General features: G+C 42.5%; 1 long non-coding RNA gene across 1 annotated transcript in view; it reads left to right on the plus strand.

Moving 5' to 3' along the window:
• The first annotated feature begins 5,796 nt into the window (after positions 1–5,796).
• The window catches only part of LOC146867307 (uncharacterized), a 46,933-nt gene continuing 35,009 nt past the window's right edge, over positions 5,797–17,720 (plus strand). The window contains exons 1-2 of the long non-coding RNA XR_014966085.1: positions 5,797–5,949; positions 14,034–14,097. This is a non-coding gene — a long non-coding RNA (uncharacterized LOC146867307). The remainder of the gene's footprint in view (positions 5,950–14,033; positions 14,098–17,720) is intronic.

Raw genomic sequence — 17,720 nt, forward strand, 5'->3', positions numbered from 1 at the left:
ACGCCCAAATCCCAGACATTACTGACATTTTTAATATTACCGGGGCGAGACAGGTAACTAAGAAAGTTATCGAGGGTAGCCAGGCATACGAGGGCAACTCAGAAACTCTTGAAATGTTACTAAAAAAGCTTCTGGATCCGATCTTAAAAAAGCTCATAAGTATAGAGGATAGACTAGCAATTATAGAAAGGAACAGTGGGGGGAAACCTGACAGTAGACCAGTCATCACACAAAACACCATAGCAGAGGCGTCCTCAGGTGGCAATTCCAAGGCACATAAGGTTGACCCAGTAACGAGAAGAGAGGTCCCAGCCAACATAGCCGTCCAGCCTCCTCCACTGACTGAATCTAGACCTACTCCGGGGCCACAGGAATCTAAAAAACATAATAGTACCATTGATAATCCTATGATCAATCAGGAACGGATATCCTCCGAATATCATTTGCAGGAATCCCACTCGATTGATCTTCCTTGGGAGTCCGCACCTTATACTGTAATCCTGAGTAATGTCCCCCAACTGAAGGAAGGGGTCACAGAAGATTTTGATCAACTTAAAAATAAACTAAATCAATGGTTTACCAACAACTTATATAGGGGACAGGATGTTAATAGATTCATAATTATGGCCCGTAGAATTAAATGGATCGGCAAAGGGACTAAATCACATAATGGTGATTGTATCGTTGTGAATTTTGATAATCCACACACTGCCAAAAAATTTCTACAGGAGTTTCAAATGGGTTACCCGGGTTCCGGTTCTAACATAGTGATTTTGTCCCTTAGATACTTCTACCCTCAGGAACCCTGGCCACATAGAGTTGATATCAATAGCAAAGATCACACATACTTAAGGGACACCATGAGACAGAATCCCTTTTGTCGATCAGATATTCGCCCTCAACCCCTGAGGAATAGGGTTAATCCTCCTTTTTCTCAAGGATTAGAGTTAATGAACAGATTTCAGCCACTGTCAGATATTGATGAGTGTGACTGACTAACCCCTCAGGCCTCAGGTGAAATAGACTCCCAAATCCCTATACAGGTTCAAAGTAAAGATAAAGCAACAGATAAATCTCTGACCCCTAGAAATAATATCTTATCCTGGAACATTGCCGGGCTGGCCAGGAAAAGTAGTGATCCGCGCTGGATTGCGTTTGTTACCCAGTATAGGATTATAAACCTACAGGAAACATGGGATATGGATAATAACCATTACCTAGATGGTTATCAGGCCTTTTTTGTTCCGGCCTCTCCTTCGGCCAGTGGCAGGCCCAAGGGAGGCCTTGTAACATATGTCTCATTAGACATTAAATGCGACGTGCGCCTGATTACCCATTCCCACCCCGGAATTTTAGCAATCACACTAAGGAAGGGACATGTAGAATGGGGGATAATAAACTTTTATAACTCCCCATCTACAGTGGAAGAAGGAGGAAATATCAAGTCCCTGGCTATATTTATAAAAAAAATATGGCCAATATCCTGCACAGTTTGATTATTACTGGGGATTTTAATATCCACCCATGCGGTAATCCCTCTACTACCTGTTTAGCAAATTTAGGCTGCCCGCTAATACCTGGTCTACACTATGAGCACACATCACATGGTGAGGAACTAAATGATTTGCTGTGCGAACTTGATATGGGGTCAGCTATGTCTTATATGAGCCCGTCCACACTGTATACCATCCCAACCTTTATAGGCAAAGGGAATGGTACTTTTATTGATTATATTTTGATTTCATCTTCTTTAATTCCCCACTTAGGGGATTTTTTCATTTTAACTAATGAATTTAGCGATCATAATCCGCTGTCGGTTTACCTTGGAGGTATACTGTCAGATCCTATATGTTTTAAACCAGTCACAGGAGTCTTAAGACCTACTGATGGGAAAAAGAGGTTAAAGTGGACTCAAATATCGCCCAGTGTTTTCAATGAAAAAGTAAAGACCCATTGCCTGGGAGAAATAGACACCTGTATAACCGCAGGATCAATGGCCAGATCCGTTCTAGATGCCTTTTTTAACCTATCTACAGAAATATCTAAACTATTGTTAACAAGTTCAGGACAAAATGGTAACCATGGCCCTAAATGGTTCGATAAAAACTGTTCCAAGGCTGCCAAACTATTAAGAGAAGCACTTGAAAAAAAACCCAGAGACTCAGTGGCAGTACGCACTTTGAGAAGGTCGTATAGGGATACCTTAGCACTCCGTAAATCCTCATTAAAAGAAGAGGCTAGGGAAGAACTAGTAGACAGTAGCACTCTAAAAGATAGTACTAGGTTCTGGAAGACTGTAAACGGTCCCTTATTCCACCAAGTGGGAGGTGGTGGTCTGGTGGCCCACATTGGCGAAAGTGATTGGGTCAATCACTTTAAAGCAATGTTTGATTGCCCGACTGACCTTAATGATAGTAGAGTGAGTTGTAGAGCCGCTTCCACCATAACATTTACTGAACTGGAGATTTTGGATGGAATAAAGGGTCTGACAAGTAACAAAGCTCCGGGGCCTGACGGGATCCCTCCAGATTTATATAAATCAGATCCCCATTTCTGGGCAGCTATTCTTTGTCCGGTATTTAATGCGGCAGCCTCAGAAGGCTGTTTAAATAGCTGGGCACGGTCTACCATAGTGCCGTTTTTTAAAAAAGGGGACAGAAACGACACGAGTTGTTACAGACCAATATCACTCATAGACTCGGTCGTGAAGGTAATGGGGCGTGCTATTCTAACTAGGCTGAAGGATTGGGCGGTTGAAAATAAGATTTTAACAGATTGTCAGTATGGTTTCCACGCAGGACGCTCGACCACTACACAGTGTCTTAACCTGTGTCTACTACTCAATAAATATACTGTGGTAAATCCTGGTTCGATTCATCTCGCCTTCATAGACCTCTCATCAGCTTTTGATTGTGTCAACAGATCGAAGCTTTGGTTGGCCATGGAGGCGAGAGGGGTAGATGTGGGGTTGATTAATTTTCTACGGGATGTGCATTCTTCAACCCGAGCAAACGTTAGGTACGGTAAAGATTTAAAGGTTACAACTGACTTTTCTATCAAGAAAGGCATCAGGCAAGGATGTATCATGGCCCCGTTTTTATTTAATTTTTACATTAATGATCTTGAGAGGACCCTGGTAGAGACTGGTGCAGTTTTTCCGCTTATAGCGGGAAGGGGTATTCCTGTCCTGCTGTACACGGATGATGCTGTACTTTTATCTAGAACCAAAATTTGGCTCCAGACCCTGTTAAATTCTTTCCATGGGTTTATGTCCAAGCTAGACTTGAAGATAAACAGTACAAAGTCATATACCATGAGTTTGGGCAAACGACCAAGGAAGTCCTTTATTTTTAAAACAGGGGGAGATCTAATTCCCAGCACCAAGGTGTTTTCTTATTTGGGAGTCCTATTCGATGATAAATTAAAGTGGGATGCCGTTATACACAAAAAAAGGGGGGAGATGGCGCGGGCAAATGCAGCAATCTTCAACTTCGCTTCCAAAATATGGAAGGAACCAACAGGGGCTATGCTCCAGGTATATAGAGCAAAGAGCATTGCCATAGCAACCTATGGTAGCGAGCTGTGGGGACGTGCTGTGATAAACCCTATACAGGTCGAGGAAAATAAGTTCCTAAAAAGACTTCTATGTGTCCCTTTAAGTACCCCAAACTTGGTGGTCCATGAAGAACTGGGAGTACCTTACATAGTCGACCAGATAGCAATGAGCCCCATGACTTTTTGGCTACAATGCTGGCTCAACCAAGACATACCCTTGACCCAGGAAATACTCAGGGATTGTCTGGCTCTGGAGAACAAGGCGCGGATCCCGTGGTTCTCTTATATCAAAAAGGGATTCGAATTAATAGGAAGGGGCTCCTTGTTCTCTAAGCCTGAAGAGATCCTCAAAAAGGATATTCAACTGGTTAAATCCCTCTTTTTGAATTATAGGACACAGGAAAGGGAAGGGATTGAGCTTACTAAACCCAGTGTCCGGTCACACATTGCTTTAATAACCACCCATACTGCTGAACCTTACCTAATGGCTACTCTTACAACCCATGAAAATTTTTTATTAACCAGGTTCAGATGCAACACTTTCCATCTTTTACTGGCTAGACCCAAAACGGGTCATTTGGGACAGATGTTACCGGTATGTGGTTGTGATGAACAGTCTCCACAAAATTTAGTACATTTAATGTTTTTCTGCAACTTCTACTCTGTCCCAAGGAAAACCTATCTGACACCAATTTTAAAGAAAATGAATTTTACCCAAGTTAAACCTGCTTTAATGTTTTTACAATTATTGCATATGGACTGTATGTATTTTATTGTCCGTTTTTTAAAATCTATAATGAAATCAAGAGCGGATATGGATTGTTAAATTGTCAATGGAACTTTACTTCTTTTAAATTGGGTTGTGATTTTCAATTTTGTATGTATGTGACTTTTTATGAATTTATACACTAAATTCGAAATAAAGTATCTTTTGACTTGACTTTGACTTGAATCAAAATTCTATACGTGTGACAGTGACATTAATCTGATAGCAGTGTTTACAAAGTTGCTTGTGCATGAGTTGTTTGCGCACAGAGTGAGACAGGAACAATAAAATAATTACATGCTGAAAAGATGGTTGTAGACAGTACCTCCCATTTTGGAATTGAGGTCTACATTAGCTAACGTTTGCAAAAGGACAGTTTTGCCCACAGAATATTTTGACTTCACTATATGGTAATCACATTGTGTTAATACAATTGCACTAAAAGAAACTCGCCATCAAGTTTGGCAAAGTGAATGACTGAGTTCCTAGCAATCATCACTCAAGTTTTCTGTAAAAAATTGATATATTTTTATAGATCAAAGCTCAGTGCCGGGTCTAAACTAAGATCAGGACTATAGTGTCATGTCTTGGAACCCGGTGACGAAGTTATCTCTCCCTTTGGGGCGCTGTTGTATCGCCGGAGAAGTGACGTGTAGATGACATGGTTTATAATTCAAAAAGAACAATTGTTAAACAGAATGCAGAACAATGTCATACATTCACCCCAGTACAGAGATCTGGGCCTAAATCCATAGTTTTTTTGCTCCATTCCAGTTTGATCCCTACCATATGCAAATCAGTCTTGGCCCTGTGCTTCATCGGTACAGTCTAGCCTGAACTGCCAGGCCAGGTCCTCCCTGGACTGGAAACAAGCATCATCGGAACGGGTTCTGGGTTTCACCCCTCATCCACCAGGATAGCTTGAGTCCAGTGGCATGGAGAGCACGGGACCCATGTCTGGGCATACCCGTCCCACTCGGAGTGGCAATTGCAAAAAGAAAAATTGATGGACAGATTGCAGAACAATGTCATACATTCACCCCAGTACATAGATCTGGGCCTGAATCCTTCTTTTGCGTATGGTTTATAATTCGCCATTTATAATTTGGTGTCTGACAAATGGTGTCAAAAATACCAAGAGTTAAAGTGAGGAGTCTTTACCTTGAGCAAATGGTAACCTCAATCATGATTTCACGTGAGGCACAGTATGACGATAATTTGCATTCTGAGTGTTGTGAGTTTATCACTGAATAGAGGTGCACAGGAAGAGTCCTGCTTTCCAAGCAGGCGCGCGCTGAAATGTCAACACGCCGGATGAAGTCTCCGGGCGGGCAGACCTCCTGTCACGGCGGTTCCCCAGGGGACCGGTCCACTGCCCATGTCGACCTGTAGTTTCTTTGTTTGACTCCACCCATGCCCACACCTTACGTAGGGACACAAAGGGTAGACGTCCTTTTCACGGAAGAGTTGTTTGTTCACCTTGAAGGAAGAGCAGCGTTATTAGGTCACCGATTGTCCGGGAGGAGAAAGGGACCCGGAGCAGGAGGAGGGCCCGCGCACCGCCGCCCTGTCCCAGTGAGACGTTCTTGGTCGCCCAGGCTCCCATTCCAGGGGCCCTCCCGCCGGCGGTGAGTACTCATTTCTCTTCCCTCTCGCAGGCATCTTGCTTTTTGTTTCTTTGGCGGGTTTCAAGCACCTCGATCTAGTTGCGCTGAAATCATCTCTGGGCGCTGCAGCACGATTGCACGTGTGAGCTTTTCTTCTTTCAGAAGCGGCAAACAGTGTTGAGAGGTTGGGGCGGCATAAGCAAGGCGAGGGTGTAGGGGCCGGCTCAATCTCAAATGTACTGAATGTACTGCACACAATCTATTTTCTGTATTCAGTGCCCTTTTATGACAGGAAAGGTTCGCAGACGTTGGAAGGGCTCTCCCTTTCAATGCACCAAGCGCGTTAAAATGAGTGGTCTTTACTAGTGCAATTTTGTGGTGCAAATTGTTTGTTGAATAGCGCACATTTAATCGCTTCAACACTTTTGTTGACAAGGGCACTGAGCCAAAAAGGCAGCATCTTCTATTCTACTCAGGGTTATTACATGGTTTGATAAAGTGGGGACTGGGTGATTGCAGGTGGGTCTCCTGATTACGAAGTGTGCAACTTTGATGCTGAACTGCACCTTCTCCAGACTAATCCGAAGTAAGTCATCCAAAATCACTACTGTCAACCCAGAACCGTCATCATTCAACGCATCGGGCTGAGAGCCTTTGGACACTCACAACATTACACCTAGAAAGGGCCACTGTTTTATTTTCATTGGAAATCACTCCTAAATATTCACATTCTGTAAAACGCACGCTAATTTCAGAATCTTTCAATAACATATCCACTCTATACGCCAGCAGCAAACAAGTGGAAAAATAGAAGCCTGGTACCCTCTACCAGGGTACCTGCTTGTTTCTGATAGATGCTAATGCTCTCCAATTAAAAGCATCACACTTCTGCTGAGAAGTGCAGGTACTCTCGCTCTCAAAATAAATAAAATAGTGCCGGAATAGGGGGTTCCTTGACAGAATTTAAATAAAAAAAATAGTTAATTAGTATTTAATAGTTGACCATGTTTAGTCGCTGAAACTCAGATGCGAGAAATTGAGCACTTAATATTTTTAGACCTGGGGTTTACTTTGCTCACTTTTAATTAAGCAAAATACTTGTTGCCTCTTGATATTTTTCCCCATCTCCAATTCAATTTCTTCAGAATTATCAATGTATATTTTCTTGAAATTCAAAGTAAACAACTTTTTTTAGAAGTGTGGAACTCCAAACGGAGAAGCTGAACATTCCCTTAACCATAATGTTGTGATCTTTTACTTTGAATACTCGTTCTACCTGCAGAAGTGAGAAACTATGCATCATTATGCGCCCAGAATATACTGCTTGGAACATCCTTAGAAGGTGACCCACACTCAGCCTGGCACGTCTGACTGCAGCAGTGGTAGAAGGCGATCTCACGTGTGCTTGCTGATAGAAAACACCTACCATGAATTCCAAGGTCCTGGAAAATATTCTGAGGGGTTAGAGTTCCTCTCAATTTCTAGATTATCACCCTCAGAAAAACCCAAACCCAAAGCCTCATTGCCATCTTAAGCAATGTGGTCTTGGACAGGGGAGCCAGGCCCTGGTATGAATCTCAACAGAAAAATTAGTTCCAGCACCAGCATATGAACAGGCCCAATTCTAGTAGGGAAATGTTTTAAAACTCATTAAGAAGGTTTCCTGTTTTTACAATGCTGTGAGTGTCCTACAATCTGTTTCGCAGTACTGAATTTGATTACGCAGGCGAGGGGTTTAAGGAAAAAGTATGCAATATTACTCAGTCACGACACGACGGAAAGACAATCGATGATGTGTAACTGAATAATTTTATCCTTGTGATTTTATTGTGTGTGATCTGTTTGTAACTTATTTATTCTGTGCTTTTAAGGTCCTTTCCACCGAATAAGGATTATTTGACTGACTGACCGAACAAGGCATCTATATAATTTTTCTTTTGCTGAAAAAAACATCAATTGACTTCCTTCTAGTCCTGAATTTGAGAGCAGAAATTTGTGTTTTCCCCAGGAAGACCTTGAAAATGTTGATCTTTCAGATGAAAACTCCACACGTTAAACTAGAAGGCTTTCTGGCTGCAACATGCTTACAGGATACACAAAAGCACATTTCAATTCATCCCCATGCCAGCACTTTCTGATGTTCATGAGGAAAATCTAAGTTCCTAGTTTGCTATCCTACTATTTGGTCTAGCCTCAGCACCTAGTGTTCTTTGCACCCCTGATGAATGCACTCCATTAGGAAACCATTTAAATCTGACCGTACATGAACAAATGACTGGCTAACATAGTTTTTTTAAGGCATGGGCAAAGTGGGTTATGGCCCAGGGCCCCAGCCTTTCAAGGGACCCCTGATAGAGCCAGCTCTGTTCTATAGAGTGATGCCCTTCCCTTGAATATTTCTTAAACAGATTGTTTTAAATACAATTTTCCTTCAATCTATTTTTTATTGTGGGTGATGTGTCAGTCTGTTACAGACATTTTGCAGAGAGATGTGTTTATGTTTCATGCAACAGCCCAAAAAAAGGTTCTTTTAGATCAAAACAGGACCTCTCATATGAGAAATGGAAGGATTATTTGCAACATTAGTGAGTTTCTGCCGTGTTACAATATTGAAAACACACCTCTATACCTGAATATTACATGTAATTACATTTTAGAATGTGGACGAGTGTGCCTGTAGACTGTCAGGCGGCAAAGCTATGGAATTCCTTGCCTGCAGAGCTACGCTTGCAAACGAATAAGATCTTGTTCAGAAAGGCATTAAAAACCTGGCTATTCACCAATTCTTAGACTGGAAGCTGCCAATCCTAACCCTCACTCAGCGCCAAGACGCCTCGGCAATAGTGCACTTAATAAATAATTCAGTCAGTCAGTCAGTTACCTGGCCAAAGAGGGCATGAAAGACATGAAAATGGATTATAAATTCAAAGCTGTTACGAACATTGTCCCCTTAATACGCTTTGCCCCGGCCCCAAAAATCCTTAAAATGTCCCTCCCTGCTGGCTAATTTGGGCCTCTGTTTTTTTTCACGGTAAAGGAAGACATCAGACACGTATGTAAAATATCTTTAACCCATGGTATTCTTTTAACCTGGTAATGCTCCGCTATGACAGAGGCACCAGGAGAAATAGTGGTTCCTTGAGTTCGCCTTCCTCCTAAGCCCTGTAGCCACACATCCTCCGAAATATTGGAGCCCTGGCTCAGAGGGCTACAAGGCCTCAGTCCTAGTAAACCCACCTCTTTCTTCCCATACTATAACTGCTGTTCCAAGCCCCAATTCTTTGGGGTGGAGGCGTGCGGGGTCATCCTGAAAGATTCCTAAGTTGAGGAGATCTCCAAAGAGACTGGCGTTTTTATCTAACAGAAGGAGCTGGTGTGATAACAGAGAAACTCTGCACTGGTGGAAAAATAAGGCAAAACCCTTAGTGTCATTTTTGCAAACAGTGTTAAAGCAAATGTATCACAGAATATTTCAGTTTGGCCTGTATTTCTTGCACAAAATAGCAGAAAACAGGGCAAAATGTGTTTCTTTTTAAAGGTTATTTATGGATTAGGGGGTTCCTTGTTTAAATCTCCATGACACATGTAAAATAATTCACAACGTAAAAGTGTCAAGTATGTTCAGCAATGTTTCCACAATCTCTTTTCAACATTTGTGAGGTTGCCTTTGGACCGACGTTCCTATTTTCGAACCGAATGTACAAAAAAGGGTTGTGCTCCATGGGGGTTTAGAGGGGCTTGCTGTACAAGGAAGTTTGGGTGCAGGGCCTGAGATTTCATCAGAGATGACATCAATAATGTTGTTTAACCTGTCATGAGTGATGTAATATATGAGGTCCTAAGTACTGCTTGATGAGGCCACAAGTTATAGTTAGTTCACTAACTATTAAGAGGTGGATTTCAGTGTTTTTTCTTTTTTTAAATGTTAGTTCTTATCTTTTTCAACACCTGACTGTAGCATTACCCTATGTCTGTAGCCACTTGTTATATAGTTAAGTCAGAGATCCTACAAGAAGAAAAAAAAATTGTGTTGCAAATAACTTTGGAACTATGTGACATATCTTCACAAAATCAGTGCTTAATTTGAGTCAGTAGTTGCCGTGGGGGCCACCAGCACTTATTTTTGGGGACCGGCGCTATTTTTTCTTATTTTACAATTACAGAGAGCAGGAGTGGGAAAAACAAACGAAGCAGAAAGCTGGATGGAAGGGGAAGATGGAAAAAGCTTTATAAAGGGAGACAGCAGGAGCCTGTAAGAGTGAGATAATGGAATAAGGAGTATTTGGCAATAGATTAAAGAGGCATGAGGTGGATCCACGACTGTGCAACCTTGGTATTTGGTGTGCCGACATTTAATTGCATCTGCCGCAGGTTTCAGAACAGAGTTCTGGCCACCGGCACTCATTCGATAACAAATGAAGCACTGCACGAAAGATTCCCAAACTTTTTTTTCTCCTCCTCTGCTCCTTCCTACACAGTTTTGGGGTGATCCATCTAGTGGGGGGAGAAAATAAGGGGGGTACCAAAAAATAATTTTCAGTAAAATGGCTGAATATTAATATAGCAAATTTGGCAGAAAGTTAGAACATTAAATTAAAAAAAACATGGTTTTAATTTTTTGGTGTAAATCTGTTGATCAATTTTCAAGAAATTTTGTTTTTAAAGAGGTGCTGAGGGTGGTCATAAAGGAGTTAACTAAATAGGTATACCTGAACGATTGTTCCAGTGGGACTCCAGCTGTACTGTAATTAAAAAAATTAGAGTGATTTGATGGTTTAGAAGCTTTTTCCCTGTTTAAACTATTGGGAGTCGCAGGACCTTCTGCTGGGGATGCAGGTGGTGGGCAGCAAAACTCAATTTTGGGGGCGAGAAACTTTATTTCATCACCAGATGGTGAATAAGAATAAGAAAGTGACAGCCAGAAAGAGAAAATAGAAAAACAGAGAGGAAAGAGAAAGAATGAAAAAACAGTAATAAAGGGGATTGCAAGGATACAAAATGACCTGTATGTGTAAGATAAAGGGACAGATAGTGTAGGGTGGATGAAAAAATAGGTATATGATAGAATCAAGGCTAGAAAGCCTTGGTATTAGTAACTCTAACAGCAGTGCCAGTGGTGAGATCATCAGAAAGTATGGCTAAAAAGCCGCCACTGCAGGATGAGTGATGACCAACAGACTTCCAATTCCATCTTGTCTTTCTTGGGCACCCCACACAGCAGTTGCGGTGCATCCCTTTGGGCACTTGGTCCAAATGTGAGCAAAACAAGCAAGAAAGCAACATCGTTAAATGTTTTGCATTAAATCTGACTGGAGCAGTCAGCCCTCAGCCAAGCGGAGCGGCTGTGGCAGGTCCCAAGCCAGTGCGAGGCGGGCTTGAGGGTGGGTGGGGCTGAAGGTACTTTACAGATACATTGAAGTCACACACACTCTTCCACAGTGAGTGCGCATGTCAAGCTGGCCGGCTGCTTTTCTGCGGCCAGCCCGACATGCATATTAGAGGCGCCTCTGCCTGCCCATTATTGAGCTGGAGGTGACTCAAAACAGCATCCCCCGGTCTCAGAAATGAGCAGTCAGGCCACCTTGCCGACTTAATCCTGGCACTGCTGTAACAGCAGGAGCAGCACCAGGATTGCCTTAGAGAGTGAGGTCATGGCTACCAGGGGCCCGTGTGAGACAGCGCAAGGTCTCTCTCTCTCTCCCTCTCTCGCACTCCCCCACCTCTTCCTGGGGCAGGGCACAGAGAGAGACGTTTTGGCAGGCTGCAGCAGTGGCATAGCAGTGATGCTCGCACCCCCGTTTTGTGATGTGGTTTGGTTGTTCAATTTATTTAAAAAATTGATCCCATGACGGGACCGGACTGGTGGCTTTCTGAACCCCCCCACAGTGTAACTGTCCATTCCATCAAGGCTCTGGGGGGTGGCAGCTCTGTCCCGGGGAAGAGCTGAGCATCCAATTTCAGTTCAGACTAACTGCGCCGATTCAGGCAGGCCCATGTTTGGCTCTAGCTGCCCGTCCCCGTAAAGCTGAAATTAGGAACTTCACCCAAAGCACTGCATCAGCAAGCAGTGGGTATCCAGAGCCGTCCACAGACAGACGACCAGCACTGAAGGAGCGAGACTCGCAGATCAGAACAGAGGTACAATTTCTGACTGCTGTTCAAATGTATCTTAGATGATAGGTTTTTGGTTCTAATGTATCTTTAACATATTTTGAAGTTCTCTTTAAAGGACTCTGTGAACCAAACGTTTCTGTTCACTCTTTATGAATATTCCTCCAGATCACTAGTACCTCTGGGGAGCACCTCGGTGGAATATAAACATTCACTATATCAATCACCACACCTTCTGGGCCCGTAAGCCAAATTTTCACATACATGTTGACCATTAGAGGACAGTTTAGCTGCCCTAAGTTGCTCTCGCATACATTCTAGCTTATACAAGACCAAGACAGTGGGCCTACCTGAGGGCCGACCCCTCTGAGAGTGGGTGGCTTGGTTACTACAATCTAGAAAACCATTAACGCTAATACACTCCAGGACCCATGTTTCAGTGAAGCAGTATATGTCATATTGCGCAACAAACTTCAACCAGTCCTTATCCTCTATTTCACTACACAGGACTGTTATATTCCATCATGATAAGTACAAATTATCTTTATTAAACATTTTTCGTAATAGTATCCAAACCTACACTGAATGATGATGAACAAGTTCCAATCATTATATTCCAAGCAATAAAAGCACCCTGTCCGATCTAAAGAAGAAATGAAATCTAAATGAAGATGTTGGCACCCAAAAGGAGCTGTTGAAGTGCCCCAGCAAGGTAGGACATCAAGCCCTGGAATCCCAGTGCCCCCAGCACAAAGGTTGGAAGTCGATCAGCCGGGGATTGCTTAAATTGGTTACACAGGGGATGTTAGGCTAGTCTCCAGCCTTAACTCCCTGGCCCTGATTTATACAAGGCCAGGAGAAAACATGGGAGGTCTAGCCGAAGGATAAAATAATTCCTTTGCAGCCAGACACATTAAAGCCATTAGAGAAAATAACGAATGCTGCATGGAAATATTGACCTCTTTCCTGATATCAGCTCAACAATATTCTTAAACAGAGCGAGATTACTACCCCTCTTCTATGCTGTTCAAGTGACAAGTGACATGAGAGCAGTTTAATTGATTAATCGGTCACTTGGTCCTATAAGGAATAGTGCCTACTCTTCTGTGGTTGAATTTGCATTCCACAGTATTGCAAGACTGGCTCTCAGCCCCATAGATGATTCCCGCATTTTGGGGGTGGATGTATTGCACTGCCCAAGCTTAGTCTGGGACATCATCTCATCATCGGGGCAATGTTGGCCACAAATTCCCCCCTTCTAGACTGAGTGCCCCCCTAATCATAAATATTTTGTGAGGGCATCAAAGAGTGAGCCATTGAGTGTAAATGATGTAGCTTATGGGAATTTGCGTATCACTGCTTGTAACAATTCCAGGTAAATCAGGCTCTTCAACTCTGGGAACTTAGAAATCGAGGTTGACCACAATGACATGGATAGCAGTGACGATGGCAACTAAGTCTGGAGATCATCTTAGATGCGACTCTGATTGAGTATGGAAGAGTCTGTCACCCAAGTCAACTACATTGAGTCCTACTGGACAAACCAGGGCCATTATAGTTGTTTTTGCTTTTGGTTATTATAGCATAAAATCTCAAATTTAGGAAAAGGCAAAGTCTGCCATTCAGAATCACTTTGAAATGTACCTTTTATACTTCAGTGTGATGTACAGTAATGGAATTGCCATTTCTTATTTGACATAGTCGGAGTTACTTTGTATCGAAATATATTCATGCCAGGGTTACATTTCTTGATGAAAATTTGGGAAATGACTTGTCAGTGTTTCTTGACATAACCTCCAAATCAGGAGGTGTCAAATGGTAGCACTTTACTAAATTATATTGGGACAGGGATTTGAGAATTAGTCACATTTTGTAAAACACCTGGAAGATAATTGTGAGGGCTGCATTTAGTTATTTGATATGTTGTCAAATCTCTTCCGAAGAGGAGGGCTGGAGTTTACACCTCGTAAGTGATTGTTTCTTTCTGGTTTCAGGTTCTTGGTGAGATGTTGGTACAGTGGCTTCTGCAGCTCTTGTGTTTGCTCATCATTGCTAAAGGTGATTATATATTTTAAAGGGATTTTGTTATGTAAACAAAGGAAATGGAATATAATACCTGTTCCCCTATATATTGCAAACAAATAAAACACACATCGATAGTCCTCAGTCTTGGTCATTGTGGGTCAAACAGCTTAAGCATCCCTCTTCTTGGCCATATTTCCACAAAGCATTTTCTTGCCACCACAGTACTCCAGGTTTTGTTGTGCGCAGAGCACCACTTCGACCTTGCAATCTTCCTGTCCCAAAACTTGGCACCCCTCCACTTTGCTCTATGCTATTGGAACACAAGTGAACGAAGAGAAACCCTAACATCTACCAGGGTGAAGTTAAACAGAATCATCCTGGCCACTGGGGCGTCTTACTGAGCGGACTTCAACAGAACAACCTCTCATTTCAGCACTAATTTGCTAACCCCCTCTTCAGCTGCTTGTACCTCCTGCTTATTTTCTGTTGGGCCTTTCTGTCTGCTTTCCAGATACTGGGTACCACCTTAGACCTCCAGAAGATTTAATGATTTTCTCTCTTGGTACAGCTGGGAACTCAATCCTAGCTTTAATGCTTAGGAATGTCCTCTTAATGTCTCAGTTAATGTATCCTCTTCTCCATTGCCTAGCTAACATTTGGCAAAAGCAAATAAACTAACTGTGATATACATACGTCTTCCTCTGTGTTTTATTTATTTGCCTTCTCTCACCAATGTTCAACAAGACCATGAATGCTGAATACATCCCGTCTCTTTTGGGCTACAACTTTCTTAATGGTTAAATGCAGTAATAGCTTGCTACCTAGATTTTAGGGGCTTTCTGTACAAGACCAAGTTGCTGGAAGGTCGCCAATTTCAGGCCCAGTTAGAATGCCAATCATGTTCAAATTTGTGGCTCTCATGTAGTTCTCACTCTTTTCTGTACATGCAGAGGTATGCTTGTTTGCCATTGAAAAATATGTATCTGCTGTATCTAGGTCACCATGTCCAGAGATCTAATTTGCTGAACGCCAGAGGTACCCTCAATTCCACCACCCTCTTTTCTCATGTTTACGTGAACTCGATCAGTTAATGCAGCTTATCATTATTGGTCACGTATTCACTTCTTGGGATTCCCTTCAGAGCAAGGTTATAAGGTGAAAACCCTGGGGAATGCAAGCCAGAATTTTCCTCCCTTTGTAACCATCTCTTAGGGGAGAAAAATTGAACCCTTTCTTTGACAACATTTGTTACTTTTTGACCTGGAAATCATTTCTCTGCTCCTAGTCAGTACCAGCTCTGTGTTCTGCAAGAAGTCTTAAGAGTGACACCCAAGACCCCTTTTCTCATACTGGGATCTTTCAGCTCTACCTCAATTTTGTGATCTGTAGTTTCCCTGTGCCCAAGATTGGACTGAACACAGGACCAGGAGGTGGTAAGAAGGAAGACTTTGTGCTGTCTCTTTCCTGAAATTTAAAAGCGATTTCCTTCCACCCATGAGTGCATCATTTTCACCTATTTTGCTTGTGGTTGTTACAGTTTACAAATTGAAGATTTTACCTACGTGTGATTGCATCATCTTTCACCTGTTTTGTTTAAAAATTTGAAGTTTTACTTGCCTGTGACTGTCTCATTTTACCTGTTGCATTCTGGGCTTTGCAGTCCAAAATACGTTGTATCTTCAAAATTGGCCGTGACTACCTGATCTTCCCTCCTAGTTTCTCTCTTGATCTGTGTGCAAAACTGTGTGTTAAGCAATCAACCCCCAGCTCCCATTTTGTCTTAGCAAGTGAGTGAATCCAGATTAAACCCTCCCCTCCCTTAGAAATACAGATATTATACAACAGAGAAAGAACAGAGGATGCTCTGCGTAATCTGCTGTCAGTTGTTTAAACTGTGTTTGGTATGGGATTGTAACACTCAAATTTTGGCTATGAGAGTGAGCTGTTTACGTGTTGGAAAAGCAGTATTGTTAAAGGCAATGTTTTTAGGCCCTTGCCTGCAGAACTGTAGAGTGTGGATTGAGCCTGTCTGTCACCTAGGAGATTCTGAATTGAGGAGCAGCTTCTAGCCCCCTGACCAACAGCCTGAGTTTGCTGATTGGTTCCCTAGCTCCCAAGCAACCTTGAGCCCTCCTCGCACACCTGCCCAGGCCCCTTAAGGGTTTGGTGGGTGAACCCCAAAACATTCACCTCCATTTTGTGAGCTGCAGTTTACCTTTGTCCAAGATTGCAGTGAACCAAGGACAAGCAAGTAGCAAGAAGGCAGACTTGTGTTGTCTCTTTCCTGAAATTTAAAAGTTATTTTCTCTGCCTGTGAGTGCATCATTTTCACCTGTTTTGCTTGTGGTTGTTACAGTTAACAAATTAAAGCTTTTACCTGCTCGTAATTGCATTATTTTTCACCTATTTTGTTTACAAATTTGAAGTTTGACATTCCTGTGTCTGTCTCATTTTACCTGTAGCATAGTGGGCTTTCCAGTCCAAAATCTGTTGTATTTGCAAATTTACCTGTGACTACCTGATTTTCTCTTATAGTTTCTCTCTTGATCTGTGCTCAGACCTGTGTGTTAAGCAATCCACCCCAGCTCCAATTTTGTCTTCGCAAGTGAGTGAATCCAGATTAAACCCTCCCTCCCCCTTAGAAATAGAGATACTATACAACAGAGACAGAACAGAGGGTGCTCGGAGACTTAAGTCATCTGCTGTCAGTAATTTAAACTGTGTTTGGTATGGGATTGTAAGACTCGATTTTTGGCTAGGAGAGTGAGTTGTTTTAGTTTTGGAAAAGCAGTATTGTTCGAGGGCAAAGTTTTTGAGGCCCTTGCCTGCAGAACTCCAGAGTGTGGATTGAGCCTGTCTGTCTCCTAGAAGATTCTGAATTGAGGAGCAGCTTCCAGGCCCCTGACCAGCAGCCTGAGTTTGCTGATTGGTTCCCTAGCTCCCAAGCAACCTTGAGCCCTCCTCGCACACCTGCCCAGGCCCCTTAAGGGTTTGGAGGGTGAACCCTAAAACATTCACCTCCATTTTTTTGAGCTGCATTTCCCTGTGCCCAAGATGGCAGTGAACCAAGGGACAGGAGGTGGTAAAAAGGTAGACTTTGTGCAGTCTCTTTCCTGAATTTTAAAAGTGATTTCCCTGTATCTGTGATTACATCATTTAGACCTGTTTTGCTTGTGGTTATTACAGTTTGCAAATTGACGTTTTCGCCTGCCAGTGATTGCATTAATTTTCACCTGTTTTGTTTAACAATGTAAAGTTTTTCTTGCCTGTGATTGACTCATTTCACCTGTTGTATTGTGGGCTTTGCAGTCCATAATCTGTTGTATTTGCAAAATTGTCAGTGACTACCTGATTTTCCCTACTAAATCTGGGCTCAGACCTGTGTGTTAATCAATCCACCCCCAGCTCCCATTTTGTCTTACCAAGTGAGTGAAACCACATAACCCCCACCTTAAAAAATGAGATATTATACATCAGAGACAGAACAGAGGGTGCTCTGAGACTGCACTATTCTGCTGTCAGTTGATTAAACTGTGTTTGGAAAGGGATTGTAACACTTGTTTTGAGTTGTGTTGGAAAAGCAGCATTGTTAGTGGGCAAAGATTTTAGGCCCTTACCTGCAGAACTCCAGAGTGTTGATTAAGCCTGTCTGTCTC

The sequence above is a fragment of the Triturus cristatus genome, chromosome 1_2, assembly GCF_964204655.1.
Source record: "Triturus cristatus chromosome 1_2, aTriCri1.1, whole genome shotgun sequence".
NCBI classification, from domain to species: Eukaryota; Metazoa; Chordata; class Amphibia; order Caudata; family Salamandridae; genus Triturus; species Triturus cristatus.